Genomic DNA, 18,176 nt, shown 5'->3' on the forward strand with positions numbered 1-18,176 from the left:
TTCTTTTTGATTACCAAGTAATACTCCACTGTATATATATACCACAGCTTCTTTATCCATTCATCCATCGATGGACATTTGGGCTCCGCATCCTCACTCTGCAGCCAGGAAGCCATTGCTAGTGCCTTGGGAGAACCCAGGGGCAGGACATGCTTTGGAAAATGAAGGACAGAGTGGTGGAAATAGGGCTACAGAAGGAGACCGCCAAGGAAACCACCCTAAATGGCCTTTCAGTGTCATCTTGAAATACACAGGAATAAGTATAAGAAATAGCGCGACTGCAGAGGTTGGCGAACCCAACATGCCCATTATACCAGCATTATAAAAATACTTCCACCAACTAAAAAGCTTTACAATTACTAGGACAAAAATAGAAGGCTAGCTTTAGTTCTGAAAACTGAAAAATTCAGAGTGAAAGCAGCATAAGACTCATTCCATCTGATACATCAAATATCTTATTGCTTCACACCAAACTGGAAGAACCTGCTTAGGAGCAACAATAAACTAGTTATTGCTTCTCTTTCTCTTAATGCCAGTTAAGATTCTACAGGGCAGGGAAAGCAACATTCACTCAAATAGAGATTATAAACCAAGTGTTTCCGGAGATGATTTATACTTTATTATGACTGCTCGTTGTTTAAAATGATGCACACTTTCATCTAAAACATCTTTAGGGAGGGGGTGCCTGGCTGGCTCAGTCAGTAAAGTGTCAGACTCTGGCCCAGAACATGCTCTTCGGGCTTGTGACTTCAAGCCCCGCTGTGGGCTCTGTGCTGACAACTCAGAGCCTGGAGCCTGCTTCAAATTCTGTGTCTCTCTCTCTTTCTCTCTTTCTCTCTCTCTGCCCCTCCCCCGATCACACTCTGTCTCTATCTCTCTCAAAAATAAATAAACATTAAAAAAATGTAAATACCTTTAGGGAAACTGATACAAGCCCAGTCACAACATGAAGATCTAAAAGAGCACTCAAGTATCAATATGAAAATGGGGCCAGGTGTTAGAAGACAGCATGGACCATCTGTTGCTCGCTGCTTGAAACATTATCAGTCACTTCCCCTCTGAATGAAGGAGATTGCCTATGCCCCCTCTTGTGAAAAGCAGATACATTTTGTGCCGCCAAGAAAGAGCAAATAAAACCTGTCAAGTTCATGCTAAGCACCATGGCTCAGTCATGTGAACTAAGAAGGACCCGCACTTGCTACGAATCAGTTTATAGATTTGTGTTCCTTTAGGCCTTTCACGTTAAAGCAGGGGGGAAACCTACAAATGCAACTAGAAAAAAACTGCCCAAATTAATGAAGCTTTCAAAAAATTTTTAACGTTTATTTATTTCTGAGAGAGAGGGAGAGACAGACCGTGAGTGGGGGAGGGGTAGAGAGAGAGGGACACACAGAATCCCCAGCAGGCTCCAGACTCCCAGCTGTCAGCACAGAGCCCAACGCAGGTCTGGAAATCACGAACCACGAGATCCTGACCGGAGCTGAAGTCAGATGATTAACTGACTGAGACACCCTGATGCCCCTGAGACTTTTGAAGAGAATGGTGAAAATGTGTCTTAACCTTCACTGGTGCTCAGAGAGAAATTCATGAGCGAGTATAAATGGAGAGAATGACTGCCTTAGACCAGGGTTCTGAATGGGAAAGGTAACAATCTCGCCCTTAGAGAGTCTGGCAATGTCTGCAGAAATTTTTCGTGGTCACAACTGGGGAAGGGGGCACCCGATGAGCTGCTAAACATCATACAATTCACAGGAAAGAATTATCCAACTTAAAATGTCAACAGTGACGAGGGAAAACACTGTCATGGACCATCTGCTGTCAGTGTGCGGAAAATCTCTGGCAGATTTTTTGTATATAAATACATGGACTTACATTGCAAACTTTAAATTAAAACATTTTTATTACAAGGTTTTTTACATCTCAATTTTACCATTCCAACATAGGCCAGGAATCTTTTGAAATTGCCATTGCTACTAAATATGGTAAACTTTGGTATTCCCAAGAGATGTGGTCTAATTTGTGTATGTATCATCGAATTCTTAAAAGCCTATGTTTCATTTAATTTTCTGGATAAAGTATAAGTATTAAGCTGCAATGATAAATGAGTGATAAGTGGCGGTTTGTGTTGAGGAATTTGGTGAGTAACAATTCCGAATTCTGCGACCTATGTGTGCACTATTAAAATTCACACCAAAGAAAATGACAAATTACTACATATTTGGATCATTAGGGGTTTTTTTTTGTTTGTTTTGGTTTGGTTTTTTTCAGTAAAAGACCTCAAATGTTAAATTCGCAAAATGCCAAGTAATTACAGTAATTAACTGGTGAGAATAAATGTATTCAGTCCACAAAGTTTGAAGTTTATATATCTATGTAAGTTTTAAAAATAGATATAACTGATGATATGTTACACATTTTTATAGAGGGAAAGCAAGGTAAAATAAGAATTCTAGGAGACAAAGTGACTTTGTGTTTACTTCTATGACCTTGAGAATCTCACTCTATTGTCTTGAACTTCTCCATTCTCTCCTCTCTGATGGAGATACTCATTCCTAACATTTGTTCAGCTGTATCATCGCCACGACAGACAAGTGAGGCCCAGAGACACAAGCACAACATCACGCACAAGTTAATAACGTGATCCTGCTGTTCTGAGTTTAATCTAGTGCCCTCACCCAGCCTGCGGCACAGCAGTACTATGAGGATCACATAAACTACAGCAGGACTTTGAAAAGCACGGAGTTGGGTATGAGTGTCAGATGCAAGTGAAAGGTATTAGGGCAAGCGGCAGAATTTCGCTGTGGGCGCTGACTGTCCACATATCCCATTTCCTCATCTTAGTCGACTTCCCCAACTTCCCCTGGCCATCCTGGCCAGGGACGCAGCAAGCCACTCACGTGTCTCTTTTCTCCTTCAGGGTGAGACTGGGAGCTGCTGGGTCTTCTCAGTTGGTCTCAGGTGTACCCTTCATCCACGTGCAGGTGTCCAAAGGCAGGTCAGGGTCCTGGGGTGCTGACCGGAGGGAGAACTGAGGGACAGCCAGACGGCATGGAGGTGGCCCGGGTACCCCTGGCTTAGGGTGAAGGGGGATTTGTGCCACTTCACCCAAGCTCAAGGGACAGCCGGGTCCTGGAGGCCCACCCTGAAAATGGATTGCAATCAGAATAGCATTTTCACCTCCTACCAGCTGTAATCCCCGGAAAAGTGAAACTCAGATGAGTGGACTTTGACTGGGTTTAGTTGCAGCCAAAACTGTGACATTAGCACTCCACCAACCCCTGAAAGCCATGGCACTACTACTGGGCCCCATTTGACACACTAAGTGTGCGCTGTCTCCGGCAAGTCCTCACACAGCCCCTGGCACTGGTGGTCTGTCCTCACCCTTCCTTCCACCTCCCATATATCAGGGGTCCCCCTCCCCCCCCCCCCCCCTTAGTGTCAAGTTTGCACCTAAATGCAGTTTGCTAGGGCTTAGAGTTAGAAGAAAGACTGAATAGCAAATGTCCCATCCTTCGTTTTCCTGGGGAGAAAACAGAGGCCAGAAAGGGATTACCCTCCCCAGCTTCACAGCACCCAGCCAAGGTCTCCTATGTGCAAGTTTACTGCTCTTTTCATCTTTGTTCTTTGTCCCTTTTTGCTGAGTCAGATATTGACTCTCAGATACTAAGGAAATTTAATAAGCTTCTCAACCAAATGCTTGGGCACAAAAATTATAACGATAAAGGCTACAAGCACATTTTGGGGGGGGTGTATTCTTGTTTAGGTTAGATTTTCCTTTAAATTTTCCTAAGTCAGTTTTTTAATCAAAGTACAGGTCCTCCTGGGGTTCTGCAGAGACATTCTCAGGGATTCAGGAATTCTCCAGAATAATTTAAAATTTAATTTTAGATGTTCATTTCAGTATAAAATATAAGCATTTCTGATATTATGATATAACAAGATTTGAGCTGATTTTTTTTTTCCCTGAAGTGTCTTCTCCTCCCCTGTTATCATAAGCCCATATTTGGGCACCTAACTTGATGTTGTTATCTCTAATATAAGATTTTTTCCCCTTCATCCTTCAGTGTAGATGAAGAGTCTTCCCACTGTGGAGAATGAGAGCTTCGAAGAAGAGAGAAAAATAATTAAACATTGCCAAGCATCTCTTTACTCTTTCTATGTATCTGTTAGGTAAATGTGGCAAGTGCCCCACTTTACCTCTGGTTCCCAGAATGGCTGCTGTGCCACAGACTTCCCTCTCCCAAAATAACACGGAAGCAGCAAAGGAAAGTCACCCAAGGTAAGAAGAGGTAGGCCTTGTAAGGCTCAAATATTGGAAGGAATTTTGCTACCTAAAATGCTGGCGTGGAATGATATAGCAAGAGGAGAGTGATGTTGTGAAAAGAATAGTCATCATCAAGGCATATAGTGGGAGTCAATGGTGGAAATTTGAGGACAACCTTCCATACCAACACTGCATCATCCTTACCTCAGGACTTAGAAATAACCCTGGGAAGATGTCTGTTTTTAAATGATTAATTCTTGTGAATGCCACTGAGTTTCACTTGCAATTATTAGCTTAATTCCTCTACTATAAGACATAATAGTGCTTGACATAAAGGTTAGGATCAGTAAGTAAACACAGAAAATTTTTTACACCGAAATTTGCGGTGTGAAAATATTCTACCCATTGCACATATTCTGTATCATCTCGATATAGATTGTTGGGATTCTCCCAGGAGTCTTTAGCACCCATTTTATACGTTTTGTTTATGGTCAGTCTCAGTAGTAGTAACTGCCAACTTGAGGAAGCTTATTTAAATGTTTGTGCATTTCTTCTCAAAAAACCCTTACATATGCTTTCTCAAGGGCCTACCAGTTTGGAAGTAAGAACTGTGTCCTGAATTATGTGAACTATGGATGTCCATTTTGTGTAGGGATATGTTGACATGTGGGAGAAACAGTCAGGAAGCACTGAAGAGACTAAGCATCTGGGACCAGGCAAGGATCCCAGAGAGGGCGGGAGGGAGAACAGAAGGAAAGGAGAGTCATGCATCTACCTGGTCACCAGAGGGCAGCAGAGACACACTCACTATTAGGCCTTCAAGGGCTTTTCTTCAACACATGATTCACTCAGCTGTTTCTTCCTCCAAATGCTGCTGTCATTCACGACTCCCTCAGCCAGTATGATAAAAGGAGCCCTGAGCTTAGGATGTCTGAGATTTTAACTCTGGTTTTGCTATAAATTTGGATAAGCTTTACTTTGGATAAGTCTCTTTTGGGGGCTTCAATTTCCTTAGCTTTAAAATAAGGATAAGGATAATACGTGCACTACTCATGTTAAAATATTCCTAAAAGGGTAATGTGAGAATATAATCATGACATACAATTCCTATTTCGGTATAGGTTTCATTATTGGGAGTGGAGTTGTGGAAAAAAGGGAGACTACAACAGTAGAGGAGATGAGAAATGACAAGAAAGGAGTAATGTAAGAGGAGTCAGGAGCCTTGTTAAGAATTTGGAGACATTCAGGTGATGACCATCAGCTCCTATTCTTGGGGCTCCTAATGGAAACCTTTTTTGAGAATTGTCAGGTCAACTCACCAGAAAGATAATTTATTTCACGGAGTCCCATAGCAATGGGTCTTATAAATACAGAGTTCTCTCCAGGAAAAGAAAGAAAAATAATCAATTCTTATATTCTGGTGATATACCAATATATCATTTCATAGTCTTCTTGGTCTTCTCTCTGATTGGAGGGGAGACGGCACTGGCAGAGCCCTAAGATCCCACCCAGAAGATGGCTTCCCCAGAGCACTGATGGGGAGCTGCTGCTCAGAAGCGGAGCGTGGCCTCTCTTCACAAGTTCAATGGGCACTTTGGGAAGGGGGGTGTGGTCCTTCTCTGTCCCCCTCCTCCATCACCCTTTAAACTTGGGAACAACAACAGACAAGAAAGTGTGACTGTCATTATTGCTGTTTAGAAGAAGCCTGAGGCTTTGAAATAATGTTTTACAGTAATATTTCTTGTATTTGTTCCTCTTGAAAATGTATTTTTCTGACACAAGATAGAAGATAATTGGCTTTGAGAGGAGGAATGGTTCCCTCACTTTAAAGTAATATTTGAGGCTTAAATGATGAATTCAGGCTGCCCATTACAGGATCAGTAAGGATGGAGGTCTACAGGGGGCCATGTGTGCAGAAGGAAGCTGACTAAATAGAAGCATGTCAACAACCCTGACCTCTGGGAAGCTTGCACCCCACAGTGGTGTGTTCCAAGGTATAAATAGCCTGAGGATTAACTCAAGCCCTGATGGAATAGAAACAAGCCCTTCTGTGTTCATGACTATACTGGAGTCCCTCTGTGATACCTCAGGTCCATCAAGATGAAGGTGGTATGAGAATAAACTGTCAGGAAACAGCTAGGAGGGCTCCTTGGTATGTATGACTCTCCTCATCCTACCTACCTTATCCAGTGTCGTTTTGGCCTCATCAGGGGACACAATGGGCATGGAATTGTGGCAAGCTCTCCTGAGACCTCTAGGGCTTAGGACTGTGACAATGTTCCATCAAATGATAGGGAGCAGAGTATTGTCATCTAGACAAGGAAGGCAAAGAATCAGTGGCAAAGTGAGATCTTATGGATTGAATAGTCATTGAGAGAGGAATGAAGATTGTGATTCCTAAAGTTCATGCCACAAGAATAGAGTAACTGCAGTTGCCTCAAGGACTCTTGTCCAGATGCAGCTTTCCTAGCAAAATCTCCTCACATTATAGATTTGCTACCAGAAGTCAGTAGAATTTTTTAAAAAGCAGTAGAACTTCTTCAGAGTGTACTTGAAGTACCCAAACGTTTAGGGATGGGGCACTGGGGGAATTCCTAGCTCTGACGGACCTACAGTCTGAAAGCTGTTAGTACTGTCAGACCAATCACTGTCTCTGAATCCAAAACATGTCTGAAAAACCAATTCCTCTCACATTTAAAAAAGTTTAATGCACTTTTAAATTTAATTTTACCAAAAAGTTACATAAGTGTAGAAACAATCACTAATAGCAACCATGATTTTTTGAAAATGATAAAAATTACAATAAATTGATTCCACTGTGGGGTTTAGCTCGTAGGAGTGAAGTGCCAAGAAGAGCTACAAGCACGGGTGAAACTCACACCAGCTGACTAGCAAACCAGAGCCGATGCTGCACTTGGGGAATCAGGAAAATCACGAATGTGTGTTAATGCACTTCCACTCCTCCCAGGACCCCAGAGGGTGCACTCACAGAGATAGCCAGGCATGGCTATCTGCCTACCAACTCACCCCCCCCCCCCCCCCCCCCCCCGCATTTGCACCCTCTTGCCCTGCCAAACTTCTCGGGTTCTTGTATTCCACCCTCCATGCCACTCTGAAGCAGGCTACTGTAGTTCCTCATGTCACCGGTAGATGGCAGGTTTGTCAAGAACGGGGATTTCAGCAGGCTTAACGACTATGGAGTGAGGGAGGCTGTACAGAGTTGCGTCCTAAAACATCCCAGATTTTAACTTCCAACCTCTTCTTTTCATAAATTGTGTGGAACGGGGCAAGTGTAGGAAACTTGCTGCTGCCCAATATGCTTCAGTCTCCTCAGGGCCTCAGCAGAATTGGTGACTGAAGATGGGGATCATGAAGAAACATCTAAATAAGCAGAGATTAACAATGCGGGGGGGGGGGGGGGGGGGGGGGGGGGGGGGGGGGGGCGGGAGGGGGAGGGGTTCAGCAGTGGTTGGAGAAATTAGGCACCTTTCCATGGTAAGTTCTATCTTTTGCTCCAGTACTGCCACACTTTCTTTCTGGAACCAGTTCTAGCTTCTGACTTCCGTTGCAGCTCCTGCTGCTCCCATTACCAGTAGCTGCAGAGCATGGCCCAAAGTCTTCTATCTGAAGACCTTCTGCTTCACGTCCCTTCCCTCGTTGGCTACTTTTAACAGCCGCACTATGCTGTATTGTGTGACAGTCCTCCATTTGTTCAACCAGTCACTTGTAATGGGTACCTGGATTGTTTTCAGTCTTTTCCTGTTGCACATAATTTTGCATGAAAAGCTCCACATGCACCTTGGGCAGCTGTCACTGTAGTAGGCTGAGAAGCAATAAAACAAAATAAGAGAGATGGCAGACAACTTTGTCAGGAATAGTGGAGCTCCCTCAAACCCTAGCATGCACCCTGGCACATTGGGGCCAATCTTAGAGTCAGTTTTTTTCATGGACTATGGACTCTGACTTTCTGCACCAATATTGCTCCAATTTGCCAAAGCCACTTACCTTAACATTTGCTGAGCATGTGGGTAGTGCCACCTTCCTTCTTAGATTTCAGGGGTGAAAGATGCCTCCAGAACTTGAATACTATCCAAAGAACAGGCCTCTCTCCTAGGGAAACTCACAACAAGGTACCAAACCCTTCACAAAAGAAAAAGAGAATGTATGTCTGAGTCTCCCATCTCTTCTCCAGTGTCTCTTGCTTTGTGGTACTGGATCCCTGGTGACATCTATTCTTACAATTTCAGATTTGAGGTCTGAGCAGGCTGGGTGGGGACGGGAGCCATCAGCAGCCCTATCACCTCCCTTCCTTCTAATCTCACCACCAGCCGTTGCACATTCATCCTGGCTTGAAACTTTATCTTTGTACCTTTGCTAGGTGGGAGCCAGCTTACAGCAGATGTTCTGAGTCTGTGCAGTTTGATTAAGTACCTGATTGTCACGTTGACTTTCCCTCTTGGTCTCCAGACACACATACCAAGCTCTGCATAAAAAAGCGGGTATGAATTTCTAGCTGCTGGCTATGACCATCCATTGCTTTGCCATCTTGTCCATGGCAAAGACAGGTGCTGTAGCTGGATATGTGGACTTCTTTCCCCACACATGACATCAATTTCACAAAAGCTTGACAGAAATTCTCCCAAGCTGCAATAGGAAAGGAGTGCTATTGAAACCAACCTGGTGCACACGAGGACAGTATAATCAGTGCCTGATTGTTTAATGATGCACTGTTGTTTAATAATTATGCTTGTGCATGATCCATGTGTGGCATGGTGCAAGCAGAAATGAATGGAACATGCCACCACCATTCATGTGGGGTCACCATCAGGACTCACACCAGGGGCTGTTAAAGCTCCTACCCAAGACTAGATCTTCCGAATGATGGACAATACATGCCCAAAGGGATAAGGGGCAGATGCACCCCAATGTTTATAACAACGCTATTAACAATAGCCAAATTATGGAAAGAGCTAAAATGTCCATTAACTAATGAATGGAAAATACATACACAATGGAATGTTACTCAGGGATCAAAAAGAGTAAAATCTTGCCATTTGCAACAACAACAACAAAAGGAATAGAGGGTGACATAGAAAATTACATGGACTGTTTGTTGAGGTAGGAACATAGATTATTAATATGTGATCTTTTCTCTTTTTTAAATTTAAATTCACGTTAGTTAACATATACTGTAGTATTGGTTTCAGGAGTAGAATTTAGTGATTCATCACTTACATATAACACCCACTGCTTATCACAAGTGCCCTCCTTAATGCCCATCACCCATTTAGCCCATCCCCCACCCCCACCCCTCCAGCAACTGTCAGTTTGTTCTCTGTATTTAAGTCTCTTATGGTTTGCCTCCTTCTCTTTTTTTACCTTATTTTATTTATCCTTCTTTTCTCCTACGTTCATCTGTTTCCTTTCTTAAATTCCACATATGAGTGAAATCATACGATAGTCATCTTTCTCTGATTGGCTTATTTTGCTTAGCATTAATACACTCTAGTGTATTATTCACGTAGATTTTTGAAAAGACATGAAGTAAATCAGGTATTTTCACTCTAGAAATGTGAGCGTAACATTGTCATTTCTGAGACCTCCTCCATTTCCCCTTCAATCAAAACACTTGCAACTTGTTTAAAATCAGCCTTTTTACCCCATTTAGCTGAAGTTTTCTGTTTATTCCATACCCTATTGCATGTCTCTACTCCCTCCCCTCTTTCTTGTTCCTTATGATTCCAAGGCAATTTAAGGATGGTTCTGTCTTCCATGGGTCTAAGAGCTTTACTTCTCAGTCTGCACTATCCACTGTTGGGCCATTTCAATTTTCTGGTGGCCAGGATAAAGATGGGGTAGGGAAGAGGAGCCTATGGATATCCCCAGATGTGACCCAGGCAGTGGCCTGTTCCCATAGTTGGTGCCATCTCCAGGCTGCTTTGCATAAGTCTACAAGAGTCATCTGCTGGATCTGAGCCTTGCCTAGGAAGTGAGCTGTAAACTTTACTTTTCTGTAGACAAAGTTTCCATTCCATAATGACAAATGAATTTGTATAGTTGAGTTTTAGTTATAGTTTAAAAGATTAATCCTGTGTGAATTGTGTCATCCATAATATTTTCTACCTGCTATTTATTTATAGGTAATGAATGAAAGAGATGGAGGTTTTAGGAAAAGCAGGGTATAGATTAAAGAGGTCACTAACCTCTAGAGGGAATAATCACTTTTTGTAGCAAGTTGTTCTGGACTTAGGCTGTTTCTCTTTTCCTTCCCACACTGAGTTGGGTGATTGCAGCTGTCTCAGTACTGTGTTCATTGACTGGTTTCAACCCCCATCATGTACATTCCCCCTGCCTTCTGAAATGCTCATCTGGACAAGACCTTTAAGTAAAAAAATATGAAGCAGGTATAGAAAAAGAATGTATGGAGTGAAAGAAAGAAGGGAAGAAGGGAGGAGGAAAAGATGGAAGGAACGAGGGAAGGAAGCAAGATTTGGAAGGGAGGAAGGAAGGGGAGAGAAAGGGAGGAAAAGTAAAAGGGGTCAAAGGAGAAAGAAAGGGAATGGGGGATAAAATAAAACAATTCTAATTTTTAATAATTTCCAAAAAATTCTTACAAGGGTGCCTATTTTCATACACAATATAAAAATATACCAATTCCCTGTAAACCCCTACTCATATGATGTCAGAGAGAATGCCATTCATATGTACTCACCAGATGAATGTGTCCTTCACCTTTTGCTGTCTGATCATTCACCATCTTCTACATCCCAGCAAGCCAATCAAGGGTGAATTATGCAGTATGATCCTCTTCTAATACAGAGTCCAAGGGTACAAACCCCTACCAAATTTGTTGGAGATCATGATTATACAGATTTATTGGCCCAGATGATGGCCCGGTACCAGCCATGACTCTAAAGCCACTGGGTTTGCGTCACAACTCAGGTTATAAAGCCTGGTTAATTAAATAAAACTCATTGAAAATTTTGCAGAAAATTGAAATTATAGCTCCAGGAACCACTAGTGGAACTGTATGGATCTCAGAGATAGGAAAAGAAGCACCTAGTGCACAGCCACATTAGAAAATGAACTTCATATAGGAACCTCAGGATCTAGCAGCTGCTCTCAGCATAAGTGGGCGAGGTCCCTGCAGCTCCTTAGAGGAAGAAGTAAAGGATCTTTTGCTCCAAAGGAAGTATACATTGCCCTCATTCAGTATCCATATTGCACACCCTGAAGGAGGCCTCGCAAACTACTCAAATGCAAGTACACTCTTTGGTTGCAGTTATTACTCTTACTATGTAGTGCAGGATAATAAGATTGCTACTAGACCCCGTGTGTCTAACACTCTCTCAGGAAGTGTGCTGAAACACATTCAGCAGGGACACAACTGTACTACAGGATGGCTGAGCATCAAGCACTTGCCTGCCTGGTTGGAAGGATTTCAGCCTGTGTGTCATGGATTCTGGCCATAGATTCTGACCAAGAGTTCACTTTCTTCTGCATTAAATGGCACCAATGGAAGTGATGCCCAAATGAGTCAGTTTGTCCTTATACCACTCTCAAATTATATCCCAAGCATAAAGGCTCTCCCAGCGTGACCAAATCAGACTCATCTGGCTGGTCAATTTGTGTTCTAATATTTTTACTATAAGTTTAATGGATGAGGCCTGGATTGTAAAGCTGGCATCCATAAATGTCCCTATAATTAGCTTATCAATGTGTTCAGAATCTATATTATTTTTTATTAAAAAACTTTCTTTAGGATTAGTGGTTATTTTTTTTTTTAATTTTTTTTTCAACGTTTTTTATTTATTTTTGGGACAGAGAGAGACAGAGCATGAACGGGGGAGGGGCAGAGAGAGAGGGAGACACAGAATCGGAAACAGGCTCCAGGCTCTGAGCCATCAGCCCAGAGCCCGATGCGGGGCTCGAACTCACGGACTGTGAGATCGTGACCTGGCTGAAGTTGGACGCTTAACCGATGGCGCCACCCAGGCGCCCCTATTTATTTATTTTTAATTTATATCCATGTTAGTTAGCATATAGTGCAATAATTATTTCAAGAGTAGATTCCAGTGATTCATCTCCTGTGTATAACACCCAGTGCTCATCCCAACAAGTGTCTTCTTTAATGCCCCTTACCCATTTAGCCCATCCCCCCCACCCACAACCCCTCCAGGAACCCTGTTTGTTCTCTGTTTGTTTCTTATGTTTTGTCCCTCTCCTTGTTTTTATATTATTTTTGCTTCCCTCCCCTTATGTTTTTCTGTTTTGTATCTTAAATTCCTCATATGAGTGAAGTCATATGATATTTGTTTTTCTCTGGCTAATTTCACTTAGCATAATATCTTCCAGTTCCATCCACGTAGTTGCAAATGACAAGATTTCATTCTTTTTGATTGCTGAGTAGTTTTCCATTGTGTATATATACTACATCTTCTTTATCCATTCATCTGTTGGTGGGAATTTGGGCTCTTTCCATACTTAAGCTATTGTTGCCAGTGCTGCTATGAACATTGTGGGGCATGTGCTCCTCTGAAACAGCACACCTGGATCCCTTGGATAAATACTTCATGGCGCAATTGCTGGGTCATAGGGTAGTTCTATTTTTAATTTTTTTTGGAACCTCCACACTGTTTTCCGGAGTGCCTGCACCCATTTGCATTCCCACCAGCAGTGCAAAAGAGAGCCTCTTTCTCTGCATCATTGCCCACATCTGTTGTTGCCTGAGTTGTCAATGTTAGCCATTCCGGCTGGTGTTAGGTGGTATCTCATTGCGGTTTTAATTTGTATTTCCCTGATGATGAGTGATGTTGAGCATTTTTTCATATGTTTGCTAACTATCTGGATGTCTTATTTGGAAAAGTAGCTATTCATGTCTTTTGACCATTTCTTCACTGGATTATTTGGTTTTTGGGTGTTGGGTTTGATAAGTTCTTTATAGATTTTGGATACTAATGCTTTATCTGATATGTCATTTGCAAATATTTTCTGCCATTCCATTGGTTGCCTTTTAGTTTTGCTGATTATTTCTGTCGCTGTGCAGAAGCTTTTTATTTTGATAAGGTCCCAATAGTTCATTTTTGCTTTTGTTTCCCTTGCCTCCAGAGACGTATTGAGTAAGAATTTGCTGTGGCTGAGGTCAAAGAGGTTTTTGCCTGCTTTCTCCTCTAGGATTTTTATGGCTTCCTATCCTATGTTTATGTCGTTCATCCATTTTGAGTATATTTTTGTGTATGGTGTAAGAAAATGGTCCAGGTTCATTTTTCTGCATGTTGCTGTCCAGTTTTTCCAGCACCATTTACTGAAGAGACTGTCCTTATTCCATTGGATATTCTTTCCTGCTTTTTTCAAAGATTAGTTGGCCATATGTTTGTAGGTCAATTTCTGGGTTCTGTATTCTGTTTCATTGATCTGAATGTCTGTTTCTGTGCCAGTACCATGCTGTATTGATGATTATTACAGCTTTGTAATACATCTTGAAGTCTGGCAGTGTGATGCCTCCAGGTTCAGTTTTCTTTTTCAATATAGCTTTGGCTATTAGGGGTCTTTTCTGGTTCCATACAAATTTTAGGATTATTTGTTCTAGCTCTGTGAAGAATGTTGGTGTTATTTTGATAAGGATTGCATTGAATATGTAGATTGCTTTGGTAGTATCGACATTTTAACAATGTTTGTTCTTCCAATCCATGAACATGGAATATTTTCGATTTGTGTGTGTGTGTGTGTGTGTGTGTGTGCATGTGTCATCTTCAATTTTTTTTCATAAGCTTTCTATCGTTTTTGGTGTATATATATTTTTTAACCTTTTTGGTTAGGGTTATTCCTAGGTATTTTATGGCTTTTGGTGCAATTGTAAATGGGATTGATTCCTTGATTTCTCTTTCTGTTGTTTCATTATTGTTGTATAGGAATGCAACTGATTTCTGTGCATTGATTTTATATCCTGCACATTTGCTTTATTCATGGATCAGTTCTAGTAGTTTTGTGGTGCAGTCTTTTGGATGTTCCATATAGAGTATCATGGCATCTGCAAAGAGTGAAAGTTTGACTTCCTCCTTGTCAATTTGGATGTCTTTTATTCCTTTGTATTGTCTGATTGCTGAAGCTAGGACTTTCAGTACTATGTTGAATAACAGTGGTGAGAGTGGACATTCCTGTCGTGTTCCTGACCTTAGGAGGAAAGCTCTCATTTTTTCCCCATTGAGAATGATATTAGTGGTGGGTCTTCCGTATATGATCTTGAGGTATGATCCTTCTATCCCTACATTCTTGAGGATTTTTATGAAGAAAGGATGCTGTATTTTGTCAAATGCTTTCTCTGCATCTATTGAGAGGATCATGTGGTTATTGTTCTTTCTTTTATTGATGTGATATATCACATTGATTGTTTTGTGGGTATTGAACCAGCCCTACATCCCAGGTATAAATCTCACTTGGTCTTGGTGAATAATTATTTTAATGTATTGTTGGATCCAGTTGGATAGTATTTTGTTGAGGATTTTTTAATTTCTTTAATGTTTATTTATTTTTGAGAGAGAGAGAGAGAGAGAGAGAGCTGGGGAAGAGCTAAGAGAGAGGGAGACACAGAATCTGAAGCAGGCTCCAGGCTCTTAGCTGTCATCCCAGAGCCCAATTCAGGGCTCAAACCCACAAACTGTGAGATAATGACCTGAGCTGAAGTTGAACACTTAACTGACTGAGCCAACCAGGTGCCCCTCGAGAATATATATTATTAATGGAGTCCCCACAATATGAGGTCATGGACACTGCATTCTCCTTTGCAAGGTAAACCCCTCCTGATCCAATGGAGCTCACTGAGACTGCTCATGTAGCAGTAGAAGTAGAGCCCATACCTGTGGTTCCATCCTGGGCCAGGCCTCTAGCACATATACTCAGAATTCAGCACCAGCCTGACACTTATACCCTTCATTGATCTCTTCATGGAAAGGCCACCCTCCGCCAGGTTGGCCTCCACCACTCCCAAGCACACCAACTCCACAGACAACATCACCCTTTCCTGAGAGCTTACTGTTGGAGATGATTTTACCTCAGATGGCCACACCACAACCCAAGAGAGCAACAAGGAAGACAATGTGCCCCAAACTTGTGGGACATTGGAATTTTTTCCTCTCATTTTTTCCCACACAAGGAGGGAAATGATTATATTAACTGTCAACCTGGAGGCTTATTTGCAAACATGCCTCCAAATGATTGACAATGAGGACCCAAGAGAGTACTTTTTTTTTTTTCTGAAAGAGCTAAGCACTTGCCTCAGAAAGCTAACCTTTAGCAAAATGCTTATAAACCATAAGTCCCCTGCCATCTGCCTGGAAGGACTAAACAGCATTTTATCTTTATGTCAATGAAGCCAAACAATGTATTCTAAACCATCCTAGTTACATAAGTACTTCCTCACAATACCCCCAGTATGACCTGCTCAACTCCGTGATCAGGGACCTCTCCATGCTGTTTTCACTGCTAAATGTACTGGATTACAGCTTTGCTTTCCACCTAACACCTCCACAACATATTCTGTTCCTCATTTTGTTTCCACCACCACTACCGACACCTCCTCTAGGCTTGAATTTACCACCTGCACTCCTCTCCACATCTTACCCATATACCCCTCCCTATTGTCCAACACAACCCTGCCTTACAACCAAATGGGCCACATCCAACCTGACAAATATATTCATAGAAACCTCTGAGCCTTGCAAGTAAATGATGCTGGGTCTGTTACCTTGCAGTGGCTGACCTACAGCCAACTTCTGGCCCTAATTGCTGACCAAATTCCTTAAACAAAACATCTTCAACAGGTAATTGTTAAGCAAAAATATATATTAATGTGACCAATTAAAAATGAAGACTTTTCCAGCTCTCCTTCCCCCAAACACACACAATACAGGTATATGTATGCAAACACATCTGTATTCTATAAGATCATTTGGAATTAGATAAATTCCACACTTTAGATCTCATGCAATAGAGAATAATATTTAAGAATGCCATTTCTTGACTTTCTTACCTGGACTGTGGAGTAAAATCACTTTCTATTCCTGGAAGAAGAGGTGAAAGGAGGATTCACAGGTGAGGGCAGGCACATTTTCAGAAGATGGAAACAACTTTGCATTGGAATGTCCTACATTTCTGGGATTTGTGCTGGATATGGAGTGGGAAAGATGGCATGTGGAGTTGGAAATGACTTCTGAAAACAAGGTGGCAGAATGTCTAAAATTAGGAGGAGGTTCTGAGTAAGGAGTCAAACCATTAATTGGTCATGTGGGGACAGCTGTTGAAGGCAAACACTCTTAGGCTTCTGTGGTGAATCTATTCCTTTAGAATTTCTTAGTTATCGAGTTCAGCTTGTGCCTTTTAGAACAGAACTTGGGTACTATAAAACAACCTGACTACAGATGTTCAAATCATAACAATGGAAACTGTGGTTGGATGGCAGGGAAATATTCTGAGATGTGGGTCCTAAATTACCAACCTCCCCTGCCCCAACACATACACATACACATACACATACACACACTTGTGGCCTTGGGTTCCATGGAACTTATCTCATTTCCAGGCCTTACTTACCTATTACCCCCAAATACTCCTCTGGTTATAGGTTTGGTATTGTGAAGGAACCAAAGATAAGGTGTACATATTTGCATTTAGTAATTTAAGGAAAAATTCCCATTAACTTCTATGTCTTGTCTGTATCACAGGTAATAGAAGTAAGATTATTACAGGCTCTTTTTGTCCAAGATCTGAACATGGTCTACATGCTGCCAGTAAAAGTTAGTATTATGAGATTTGGGAAGTGGCAGGTAGGTTGAAGCTATCTCATGTGGTAGACATAAGAGTTTCACACACAGGAGTCTTGGCAACAGCCTTGTGTTTCCAAGACAGTCCTTTCTTTGGGGCTCTAGAGGAGACAGTTTCCTGACCTCCTGGATTTAGGGGTACACACTGACTTTTGCTCCTCCAGTCTTCCTAACACTTTAAAGGTATAAGTCCTTGTAATACAGGAGAATTGTAACAAACAATTCTGTTTAAAGTGTCTATAGGGACTTCTATTTACAGACTGAACTCTGACTAGTACAGTGGCTCCTCACCATTTGATGTCACCGAAAAGAACTCACTCAGGTGCCCTCAGAAATCCCCTCAGACTAAGGAAGCTAGAGTATAGGAAGAAAACAGGAGACCATGAGTAGTGTCTGGATAGGAACATCTCTCTTGTCACAGGGAAAGGGAAATGAAAGTATTTTCTAACGTCTCCCAATTTGGTAATCTCATGAGGAGAACCAATCAGCATTCTAGAACTAAGCAATATCATAAGTTGCTGAGCAACACCTTAGTTTGAAAGTGCTGTTATGACATTTAAGATATTTTTCTGTAAATTGTCTTTGAGTTTACCATATATTCATTGAGCAACTTATAAAAACCAAAGAGTATGACAGCCAGCAAAGGACAGTCATAGAGAAATTATATTTGTTTTGACCTCTGAGGAGGAGATGACAAGCCTAAATCATAGGACCAGACTCTCAGCAGAGACTGATACTGTAGAACTCTCATCTGGACCATTCTTTTGCCTCCAGGAAGTGTATTTCTTAACAATTTTAGGGCAAAACTGCTGTGGGTCTCTTCTAAGTGATCTAGAAGTCAGTGGTAGAGGATGTTCAAAGCCCTTGTATATGATCAGATAATCAGTAATGTGTAGAGTTTTTTCTCTCATGATTTGTGAAGGCAGCAGTGGGTGGATATCTTATCCAGCAGCGGATAAGACATTAGCACAACAGTATAGACAATCTGCCCAAAGTATATGTGTCATGACTGATAATAACAGTGAACTCACCATCTGGTGGTCTGTCTCACTGACAGTTCTCTCTTTATTGAAAGTATTCAGATTCTAGCCCTT

This window comes from Prionailurus bengalensis, chromosome B2 (assembly GCF_016509475.1).
Source record: "Prionailurus bengalensis isolate Pbe53 chromosome B2, Fcat_Pben_1.1_paternal_pri, whole genome shotgun sequence".
NCBI classification, from domain to species: domain Eukaryota; kingdom Metazoa; phylum Chordata; class Mammalia; order Carnivora; family Felidae; genus Prionailurus; species Prionailurus bengalensis.